Raw genomic sequence first — 12,280 nt, 5'->3', positions numbered from 1 at the left:
ACCCCACGGTAGGGAAGCAGGAGCTGGAGGCAACACAGGGTTGAGGCCGTGAGTAGGAGGGAGAGGCTGGAAAGAAGCCTTTGCACAAGGCTGTAGGGGATTTTTAGAGGCCGCCTAATGGCCTGCCTGCGGTGGGGGAGGGCAGTGTTAAAGGCATAGACCCGGCCAGGCAGTCCTAGAAACAAAAAGTACAACCCTTTCAGGAAATTAAGGTCAGTCCTCCTGACCGATGCCCAGACAAGTGAAAAGTATGGTAGAAAAGGCAGAGTCAGGGGCTCTACGACGAGGAGCCTTACAAAGTGTGCTCAGTGGACCAAACCATGTTCCCAGCTGAGATTCCCCCCGCTGGCAATGGCCAGCTGACCATTACCAGTGTGTTGTTATATGGTTCACAAACAGTGTTTTTAAAGATTTTTAGTAGCTATATGTTTATTGTGTACCACACAGAAATAATACGTCATGAGCACTTTAAATCCAAAACTATACAGATTAAAAAAAAAGGAGGCTTACATAGATAGTAGCATGGTGAGTTGATCTGTAGAAAAAAATTAAGAAAATACAAAAAAAAGGCGTTATACAAATATAGCAAAAGTTGAGAAGGTGGTCTATACATGACTGAAGTTTGAAAATGTTGGCAATAAGCAATGGGGAACCCCTGGTAAGTTTTACGCATGGGACTATATTCTAGAACAATATTCTTGGGGTGGGCGCAGAGAGGGTGGGGGTCTCGGGTGGGAACTTAAGGTATTTAAGAGGGAATTGCATTTACCTTCCAGAACTAATGTAAACTCTGTATACTTTCCAGGTTCATGTTTCAATATAGTCTAATTTAAACCCTGAAGTACTTAGACAATTCTTCAAGGACCTCCTTTTAGTTTTTTGAAATACCCATGACTTTATTCTAATCTTGAACAACTCGATGTATATATTTAAGTGAATAATTTTGGTAAAAATATTCAGTGGTCAAAATGACTTCCGTGGTGGAAGGAGACACTAATTATGTCTGTTAAAGGTTAGTAAGTCTGTGTCTTTTTAATTATTTAGTTAATTTTACTTACATAGACCCTGGTGCCTTATGTTTTAAAATATATCTGGTACCTTATGTATTAATCATTTTTTTATTTCCTATATTTTGTGATGCTTTGACATCCAGGGACCTTGTGGACCAACTGAGGAGGAACCACTTCTCCCAGGATTCACTAATTCCTAAAGATACTAAACAATTTGCCTGGAAACACGGCTCTCCTATGCCAACCAACCCACCCGGAGTCCATACTCTCATCCACTTCCTTTTATCAGGCACTGCGGTCAGGGACTCCATCCTGTGCCTTTAGTCACCCCAAAGCCAATCATTAGACAACTAGAGACCAGCCCTATAGCCTGTCAAAATTATTCAAACTATTTAATCCTAAACCTGCTTAGGTGCTTACCGTGCTTTGCCCATTTCTTCTGGAGAAAACCAAAATAAACGCTGTTGCTCATGCTTTCCCCTCACTCCCACCTCCTGACCAACCCTGGTGCTTCTCCGGGTGGCTCTGCATGGCTTGACGTGTCTCATCTTCTTGTGAATTTTAAAAAACAGCTTTTTCCAAAAAACAGTTATCTCTGTGTCTTTTATCTTACCAGACCCGATCAAAGCAAATCTCAGGTACATTTTAAAATACATTAAAGAAATTCAATAAACAAATATTTGTTAAATGAATGAATGAATGAATGGATATCTCTACCCCCTAAACACATATTTCTCTTTTACTTTATTAAAATTGTTCTCGTGTGGCTAAAAGCCATTTACATTAGCTACCTATGGCAATCGTGCTCTCATGCAACCAAGACCTGGGGTACGAGAAATTGGAATTCAGAGTAATTTACACATTGCAAAATGACACGAAGAAACTATGGCCGGTAAGACAGTGTTGTTTCTTTATTCCAGGAAGAAATCCAAAGAGGACTTTTTCCAGCAAACACACCCATATTACTGTACCTTCCTGTACGAGATGTTATTTTTCCTATGCCAGGGTGGATTAACTGCTGTAACAAATAACCCTAAATTTCAATTGCATAAGATAATAAAAATTTATTTCTTAATCACGAAAATCTGATGCAGGTGTTCATTGTTGGACAGCTCTCCTGGTTGACTCCATGACTCAGCAATCAAGGATTCTTCCTGCTTGTGACGCTGTCAGTTTCAAAACATGACCTCCAAGGTCACTAGAGAAGGTGGAAAAATTATGGGAAAGACATATCAGATACATAACCAACTTCACACACAAGTGTCAAGTAAAATGTCTACATACATCCTATTGGTCAGAAGTAGTCATACCCCATCTCCTACTGACAGATGCAAGGGAATGGGGATATATAGTGTCTGGCTGGGCAGCCACTTCCCAGCACCCCTCTGCACTGGGGAAACCTTCGGTGGTCAGCTAACCTTTCCCACCAGTTCAAGATACATTTCCCAGGAGTGCATTGTGGTGATAGAGTAACTGTGAGTTGGTCAAGTGGTAAGGTAAATCAGTATTTCTTCATCATTTGGGGGACATGAATTTGATAACATTGATAGACCCTCTCTCTAGAAAAACATACAAGAATAAGCACACATAATTTTCATGTCATTTCAGAAGCTCCATGGATTCCCTGAAGGCCATCCACTGAAATCCTAGAGGGTCATAGGCCTACACTTGCGGTATAGAGGAAATTATTTAGCTCAGACGTGTATTTTGAATAGTGTTGTAAGTCATGAACCGTGAGCTAACAAGAATCCAGAATATCAATAGTGTGCCATCCAACTTTTAGGAGCTGCTTTTGCACTGAGTAGAAATTTCTATTTCTGTTACTGCAAAAGATTTTATGTTGGTATCTTGCATCTGACACTCTCCAATTCACTTCACATGCCAACTAGAGTAACACCTAAAAACTCAAATTTTGGCATGTCGCTTCTAAAAACCTTTCAGTGAATAAAGACCTAAACCTTTAAAATGGCATAAAAGTCCCTAAGTAAACTGGCCCCACCTGCTTCTCCCATTGTGCGCTGCTTTGCTTTTTGTACTCTCTCACAACTGGCTTTTCTTCCCTTCCTCCCCACCTCAGGGCCTTTGCACATGTCTTTGCAGCTTCTTTGAATGGTTTTGTCTTCTTTTTTTATGTAGTTAACTGCTACTTTTCCTCCAGATGTCAGCTCAACTGTCATTTCCTCAGAGAAGACTTCACAAAGACACCAACGAAGTCAGTCCTTTATATGCTCTTACACTGTGCTTTAAGTTTCTCTCCTCATGTTTATCACAGTTTATAACTATGTTCTTGTGGTTATTTGATTTGTCTGGCTCACTCCCACTAGCAGGTAAAATTCACAAGGGCAGAAACTGTGAGCATCCTGTACCACAACTCAGCACCCGACTTCGTGTGAGGACTCTAATGGGCATTCAGTATTTGTCGGTTGGATGGATGGGTGGACGGATGGATGGATGGATGGATGAATAGTGCCTCCGTTTTGCTTTATATCTTGAAAAAGAAAAAATTAAGTGATAAAGGAGTTTGAAACCAAATTATGTTCTCATTCTGAGAAATGAACAGAATAAGCAAGTTAGGATTTGCTATGATTTTGAGGAACTTTACAGTGAAGCAATGACTTTTACTGTGCTGTGTAGCAACCTCGGCTCTTAGATAACTTCTAATCCAATAGGAGAAACAGGTAGAAAAACATGTTTTCATCATTATTTTATATTGCCACAAAGAGAACGGCTCACCGATGGAGTAAGGACAGTGGAAGGGGACTCTCCTTAAAAACAACTGATGAGTAGGAGACTTCTGGGCTAATTTAGGAAAGCTTCCTGGGGCACCTAGTCCTTTGGTAATAGTCGAAAGGTCTCTAATGACTCTTCTGTTTTGAAATCTGTTTGGTGCCCTGAGTGCCAACAAAAGATTTTCCCCACAAGTCTTGCTCCTCAGCTTTTCTGTTTTGTTATCATAAGGATAAAGCTATAAATTATGAGAAAGGCTGGGAAGGCAAGGATCAGGCTGGCAATGTAGTCCTCCAGCAGAGAACAAGCCTCTAAACAGCTTTGTCTCACACTCTTTCTGATAGATTTTATTCTTCTTCAAAATATTCACTGTGTCTGCATACGGAATGATTTTACATTCCTATCAAATTTGGCCGTGTGGTTTCCTCTGGCAGGTGACATGGCAGTGGAAGTGACAGGTGCAGACGCTTTGAGAGCCATCGTGAGGTTCCACCACCTTTTCCCTCTGACACAAGGCTCATCATGTTCTCAGATGGGAATCTTCTATCAACATGGATCTGAAAGTGAAGAGGATGAGGGACAGAGCCAGAGTTGACCTCAACTGACATGGAACATGAGCGAAATATTAGTTTTTAATCTTATAAGGAACTGAAATTTGAGGGTCATTTATTATTGCAGCATAACCGAGGAAAAGAGAACTGATACGCTTTCCGTCACAAAAATTATGTATCATTTGACTCAAATTTAGAGCTACACGCCTCATGAGAAAATGGTCAGTCCCATTTGAGTGAATCATCCATCAGTGTTACCCAGGTGCACAGCTTTGGGAAGGTACAAAGGCCATCATGAGGAAGTGGAATTCTCAACCGGTGAAGCCAGTGGATTACCTTCTGTATTCACGGACTTCAAAGATATGGAAGCCAGCTTGCCTCGTAGCTCTGCTGGAAGTGCCAAGAGGATCCCATTTGAGATACGGAGGAAAATTTACAAGAGATGGTTATCAACTAGACAGGGATTTCCTTTCCTGGTTAGGAAAACCAATGGGGGGAAAGAGATTTATACTGAAACAAGAATGGTAAGAGGTCGTCGTGATATCATTTTTAATAGTAACATTGCATAGAGAAGTATAAAAGAAACTCGCTCGAGACAAAAAGAGTTTGTACAAATTGGCCAAGTTCTTGCTTAATGTTCCTTCCTCCTCCTCTTCCTCTCAATCCTGTTCCATTTCCCTTCCCTGTGTTTCTTCCTTGTCTTTACCCCAAATCTACTCATGGCCATCTTTGGAAGATGAGAGGATAATAAATATAATAGATATATAGAGATGTTCCCTATTGGAAGCAAAAGATAAATTAAATATACTCTTATTTCTAGGAGGTTAGTCCATAACTCTAAAATATTAAAAGAACTTGCTTAATCTTAAACCTCTAAAGTTTGAAAAACGTCCCCAAAACTACTTGATATTCGAGAGGTTTTGACGCTTTCTTTTCCGTATGACAAAGTATATTCCCACTTCCCCCGGTTTGCCCAGCCACGAACAGCTTCAGTTCAGGCTTTCTTTGAGCACCTGCTAGGATCATAAATCTGTCTTCAGGTAGAACTTGTACTTTTAAAGTGTGGATTATCTTACCGAAGATTATCTTTTTGCCATGAGCTTTCTATCCCAAGGTTAGTTCCCCTAAACACACACACACACACACACACACACACACACACACACACACCAATATCCCTGAATTTCAACTGTGGTGCACATTGCCAATTATGACTCCCTATTGTCAAGCAATATGCCCTTCCTCTAAATGTGCTGAGTTTTTAAAATATTCAATGGAAGGTGTGCAAAACTAAACCTACCATTAAATCACTCAAGTCACCTTCTGGAAGGTGACTTCTTGGAAGCCAAGCATTGATGCACAATTGAGACAACTCAGTGTTCGGTCCGCATTTTAATCCAGGATTAGGAGCAGTTCAATTTATGTGCCATGGTGTCTGAATTCGCAAAGGTTTTCTAGTAATCTGAGGAGTTATACTGAGTTACTCTCAGCAAATATTTTGCTTTATTTTTGTAGCTTTGTGATAGAGTGAAAAGAGCTCTGGATGCCAAGTTAGGAACTGAGGGATTTCTAAAAGGGTTTTATATACAATATTTTTGTAACCTAACAAAAAATGTAAATGGTTTACAATTTCATGACCATGGATATGATGAACTGCTCTTTGTTCTGAATTGCTCTAGTTCAATGTAGAATAGTTATAATCAGATTGATCTGCATGAGAATTCAATGCTAATTATGTATACATATGGAAGGGAGTTGATTTTCCATAATGACTCTATGGTTTAAAACCATCAAAAGAAAGGGAGTATTGCAAAATTCACCACTCCAAAAATACTACCGTCCATCAATTAAGCAATACATGAGGCATGTAATGACGATAATTTCTGGGTATGTCAACCAAGAAACAAGCAAGCTAGTTGTTATGTTGCTTCACCATAAGAATGATGATTGTGTTAGTGCTTGGGTAGGTCATTCCCTACCCCAGCTCAAACTTTGAGGGAAGACAAAATGGATTTGCTGAGCTGGCTCTTTTCTTTAATGCCAGATGCCAAGTAAGTCAGTGTCTTAGAATATCTCTGCTATCAAAACTACAAAATACCCAATTTGTGACTTAAAAGAAACCAAGTCACTGAAGGTGAGAACCTAAAATGGCACTTGCAGACAACTTGTTCATTCTATTCACTTTAACAATGTGATTACAAAGACTGAGAGAGACAGGCTATCTTGTCCAGCACAATCACAATTCTAGTAATAACGAACATAGAAAAGGACTTTGCCCAAATCTGTAAACTCCTAGCCCAGGGCTGTCTTCTCTGCCATGTCACTGGAGAACCAACATTGGTTCCCAAAACTGAACCTAAGAGGACCAAGCGTGAAATGTGAAGCTTTCAATTAGGATTCAGAACTATAGAATATTCCCGTGAAATGTTTAAGTCTAGTAGCAATAATAAAAATGAAGTCCTACTCAAGAAGTTTCAAGTATGTTCGTTTCCCCCCTGTGCTATTAAAAATTAAAAGACCTGCTAGTCATATAGCAAGCTACCAAGAGAAGTCCATAAATTTTCTGCTCAGAGTAACCTTGCATTACTCTTACCCATTCTGCATATTCCTTAAAGGTGCAGAATTCTATATGAGGTACAAAAGAGAAAGACATGGCTTTACAGTAAAATTATCTCTAAACCAGGAATGCTGACTTAATTTCACTTTTCTTCTTGTCATTAACATTAGTGTCTAAGACATTAATTTTTCTACTATTACATCTATATTATACTGGATTCATTACTCACATACATACATATATAAATCATGTGACCATAAAATAGGAAACTGAGTCTTGTAAACAGCCTCCAGTGAATTCAGACATACACAAGGCTGCTGTCAGATCAAGTAGACACCTGTTACTTAGATCAAGACAAATTCGATGCGGCCACACATCTGCGCAATTTTTGTTGTTGTAGTATTTGTTTTTGGAAATTGCCCGCACAGCAATGAGGTTACACAATCTTACTATTACAGCTACACCCTGTGTTTCACCAAAGCCTTATCACTTTTTTTTTATCCCACACATTTTCTTCAGACTCAGCTCCTGGTTATTTCCACCTATTCAAAAATAAATAAAATTTGTTTTCCAAGGGCAATGGTCTGCTACCAATTGATATCACTTGGAAAGAATATTAATCAGGTTCTTTAAAATATTCAAAGAAAATTGGACTAGCCATGGCAAAAACATTGGAATAAGCTCATGACCTTCCAATCTCTACTACAGGAAGAGACTGATTTCATCAATATGAACGCATTCTGGTACCCTTCTTGAACATTGGCCTTTTTGACTTGAATAACCAACACATAGAGTTTACACTTCCATGGGTATCTCTCTAAAATTTTTCTATAAGGTGATTTGAAGCCAAAGCTGAAAGTGTTCCTGCTACACATCTTAGACTATTACATCTCTTCTTCCTTGGGCAAGAAGGGCCGAAACATTTGAGCTATAATGATTTTCAGCGGCTCAATGAAGCCACAATGCCAACAAATCTAGATTTTTTAATGCTTGAAATATAAAATTTCAAACATGTCCCATGTATGTGTGTGCGCATGCGGGCGTGGGCGTGTGTGTGTGTGTGTGTATCTGGAGATAGTGGAGTGGAGGACGTTAGTTGTGTCTAACTGGTCACAGTAAAGAAATTTTTTCAACCTGCCGCAAGACAACTATTGCAGCTAATCTGTGCTGGAGCCCTTTGGGGCATTTGGAAGAGAGCAGAAGACCCTTTATTTCCAATTTCTCATTAGCCAATTTCCCAAGAGCCTCCTTACCTCTTGCAAATACCCTCAGTCTGGGCTGCAGAGGTTAGAACCTGCTCAGTGAGCACGTTGCCTTTCCCACCTGGAGCTAGGGCTGCTCCTGGGAGAGAAGAGCTGTGCGCATCACATAAGAAGGGATGACTCCCTCGTTCTCTTAGAGCTACGCCCTGCAAAAATCAGGGAAAAGAAAAGAAGCACAGGAAAGCGAACTCATATGCCAAGTTGGTGGGCAATACAAGAAAGGTTATCAAGTGAAGATCTGGAGTCAGGCTAGCTGGGATTGAATTCTGGCTCTAAGCTTACTTTATGGACCTAGACAACATCCATAAATTCCCTATGCCTCAGTTTCCTCATCTATAAAATGGGAGTCGTACTCCTTACATTCTAGAGTTACTGGAACATTGCTAGGGACATGAGGAGCATTCAGTGAATATTAACTAAAATTATTACTACTGACCATCACCTATTGAGAGGGCGCTGTGTTTCTAAGAGCCCAGTAATGTAGCACAAACATCCCCTAGAATGCCTCCCATGAATTTCTACTTTCCAAAGTGAAATAAAATCTCAGTGAGCTATTTAATGGTGATGTTTCCTTTCTTCTGCTAGCATAACCACTAGTTTTCAGTACACATACATGTGTCATTCTAATCTTTTGTAATGGTAAATTTGACATTCTCCTATGTACATGCAAATTCCTTGAATATGTAAAAGGAAAGTTTGGCTAACATGAAAACAAAGTCATAGCCTTCACTCACCCCTACTACATCTGCATTCTAGTCATTCTTCAGTGTCAACCAAGATAACTCACAGCCTACCAGAAAAGACAGAACAGAAGCCAGTCACGACAACCCCTTCTACCTTACTTCTAAGCATAGTTACTGAGGCAAATATACCCATGCTCTATGGCCGTAAGAAGGCTTGTATATTCTGCCAAGGGAGCCACAGTCATGACAGCAAGGCTGAAATGCTGGCGACCTTCCTGGAGACCCTGAGGGAGAGCAGTGCTGGGTACTTCCGGAGCTGTCAGGGATAAAATGGAGGGCCTATTTACGGAACTGCGGCTTCAGAGGAGATGCCTCATCTTTTTGTAAATGAAAGGGCAGTGTTTTCTTGCAACCTCCTTGGTGGCTTTCTTCAAGCTATCTCAGCTCAAGATCCTGAATTTAATTCCAGATATTTTTCATTTGTGCCATAAACCACTATAGGGATGACAGGAATTCAGGCCTAGGAACGAATGCTAAATTGCAGCACCTCCAAATTTTCTACCGCCCTGGAAATCCCACTTCTTTGAAACCAGATTTTTAAAGGAAGTGCGATTTTGGAAGGGATCCACAATCCTTTTTTTTTTTTTCCCCTTCACCAGGAAACAGCTTCTCCGTAATCCTCACTTTAAAAAAAAGTCCCATGGGTTCATCTCCCTTAGGCAGGTACCATTACTGGTATTTCAACTCCATAAGCAATTCAACCGCAATGAATAAACTCAAGTGATGATGATAATAATATTATAATGACCACACACCACTGCATTATCAATGCCTTTCTTTCATGCAGTACTTTATAAAGTGCTTGCTTATACGAAGATCTCTGCCTTCCCACTCCTCCCACTATCTCCCACCAGCCCTGATAAGGAAGCATTCTCTGTAACTCCGAGAAATGTCCAGTGGGATTATTTGGAAAGACATAATTGCAGCTACTGAGAAAGAGACTCAATGTAATTAAGATTAATTTAGGATAAAATTGTTTTCAGAGATTGATAATTGTACCTGGGCTTTAAAATAACCAAACCTAATGCCTGTAACCTCACCCAGACCAAGGACAGGTTCATTCCTATACATCTGTCACTGTGTGTTCGTGTATCTTGGAGTGTGGCCAATCATAGTTCTGTGAAGGTTCTTCCTGCATCGGCACACAATTATATTTATCTAAGATAGTGTATGTATTTGTAAATGATACTACTTACAAGCACTGCAAGCTTCTATTGAGAAAATTAACTTGTATGCCATCGCTGAAAATGCTGTTTCCTCCCTCTGGGAAGTGTCATCATGATTGCTTTCTCATCTAAACTGCTCTATCCCCTCATTGCCTTGTTTAAATGCCACCCAAACTAGACTGTTAGCACTCAACAATAGCCATAATCCCCTCTTCTTTCGAGGCACAGAGCTAAAGTACATTTTTCATCCTCCATTTGTTACCCCAGGGCAGTGCCTGTGACTGAGGTCTTGACAACAGAACACAGACAAAAGGGATGGGTGTCATTTCCAGTCCTGGGATATTAGAACCTTCCACCTGTGGTCCTGGCTTTCTCTCCCGGTTGAATGGAGAAGACTCTGAGGATGGTGAAGACATTACATAGAAGGACTGGGGTCCCTGAATGACCCACATCAAACTGTGATGTAAGCAGGAAATAAATGTTGTTGTGTCAAGACACGGGTTTGGGGGTGGGGGTGAGGGGAGGGTGTGTTACAGAGGCTAGCATTAATTATCAAATTCTCTTTTTTCACTTGCTTCTCTTTCCATTTCCAGTCATCCCATACTTTCTTCCATTCTTTCATTTAGTCTGCAAATAATTATTGTGTGCCCAACATATGTGCTAGGAAAAGAGTATATTGCACAGTAACCGTGTTCAAAGTAACCCAAATGAACAATTAACCACCTTAAAATTTGATAAGCACAAGTCTTTAGGTCTGCTAATTATAGGAAACATGTCAGAAAACTACAATCTGCTTTGGTAAATTAAATTTGTGGGAACACAGCCATGCTCATTCCTTTGCATCCTATTCCTACAGCCACCTTAGAACCTACAAGAAAGCAAGAATGACCAAGAAGGCCTTGCAGCCCGCAGCTTTCATGCTACACTGGCTGAGCTGCATATTAATGACAGAGACTAGCCCACAAAACTTAAATTCTTTTCCAGTTCTTTACAGAAAAGTTTTACTGACTCCTGCTCTGAAGGATTTTGTAAAGGATTCTCAAAGAGGATGACACACAGCCAGATGTTATTCAACAATGAAGCCCAGCAAGGAGGACTAGAATCTGATCCAGCCCTAGATAAAAAATAAATCACTCAGCCTGATGGTGCTCTCCTTGTCCCAACTTCAAATTATAGTGAGAAGGAGACAGTGGAGGAGAGGCTGAATAAAAGAACATAATGACATAGTCTCTCACATTCTCATGATGCTCAAATTCCAGAGATCCTTCAGACTTTGATTCAAAGGTAAAACTACAGCCTAACCTCATCCAGCTCAAATAGTGACAGGGTCAAAGAGTCTGTGAAGGAAGTTGGGAATGTGGTTAATCACAGTTGAATGCAGTCTAGCAAAAACAGCAATCTAGCACCAGCTCAACACCCCTTTAGGTGAGAGCTGAATTATTAGTTCCCCATCCTAATCAAAAAGACAGAAGAAGGAACTCACACTCTCTGAATAATGAACAAAACAAAAAATAATGTACTCCAGTCTCCACTGTTCTTTTATACACAATATCCAGAAAACAATTTTAAAAATCATGAGACTTGTGAAGAAACAGGAAAATGTGGTCATATTGAACAGAAAATATAGTCCATAGAATCAGACCAGCAGATGACTGAACTGTTAGAATTAGCAGAAAAAGATTTGAAAATAACTATTACAAATATATAAAAGAATTTACAGAAAAAGATACATGTAATGGATGAAGAGATGGGATTTCCTAGGATAGAAATAGAAACACTAAAAAAGAACCAAATAAAAAAAAATTATAGAACTAAAAACATAATACCTAAAATTCTTTAAGAAATAGACTTAATAGCAATTAATTAATCATGAATGTGTACTGTTCATATTTCATGCTATGGGGAGCAAAACTGACTAATAGCCTGGCTACTGTTTCTCTGGCTGTATCATGGCATTCACACCAAAACCATGCTTCCTATAGGCTGCTCCCAGCCAATGGCATGACAGGGGTATCAATGTAGGCCCACTGATAAAAGTTGTTGGACTCCTCCAAAGGGCGACTTTAGATTGAGTAACTCCCAGCAGCCTGGGAAAACTTGTTTATTTCTGTTCAAAAGTCTAAATTTCCTGTCTACTCCTTCTTCTTTTCCCTTCCTTCCTTCACAGACATCAAACTTCAATTGTGGTCTGAAGGTTCTCTCTACCTGCTCCCACTCCCTCATGTTTTATCATCACAGATGCTTCCCCAATATATGTTTGGAAA

The 12,280-nt window shown here is 39.9% G+C and overlaps 1 long non-coding RNA gene across 1 annotated transcript in view; it reads right to left on the bottom strand.

The window, feature by feature from the left end:
* Positions 1–427: 427 nt before the first annotated feature.
* The window catches only part of LOC123780667 (uncharacterized), a 56,760-nt gene continuing 44,907 nt past the window's right edge, over positions 428–12,280 (bottom strand). Inside the window, exons 2-3 of the long non-coding RNA XR_006776476.2 lie at positions 3,010–3,498; positions 428–2,208 (exon numbers count right to left, since the gene is read on the bottom strand). This is a non-coding gene — a long non-coding RNA (uncharacterized LOC123780667). The remainder of the gene's footprint in view (positions 2,209–3,009; positions 3,499–12,280) is intronic.

This window comes from Ursus americanus, chromosome 17 (genome assembly GCF_024610735.1).
Source record: "Ursus americanus isolate L20-20 chromosome 17, mUrsAme1.1.p, whole genome shotgun sequence".
NCBI lineage: Eukaryota > Metazoa > Chordata > Mammalia > Carnivora > Ursidae > Ursus > Ursus americanus.
This window is presented reverse-complemented; position numbering and strand designations above follow the sequence as displayed.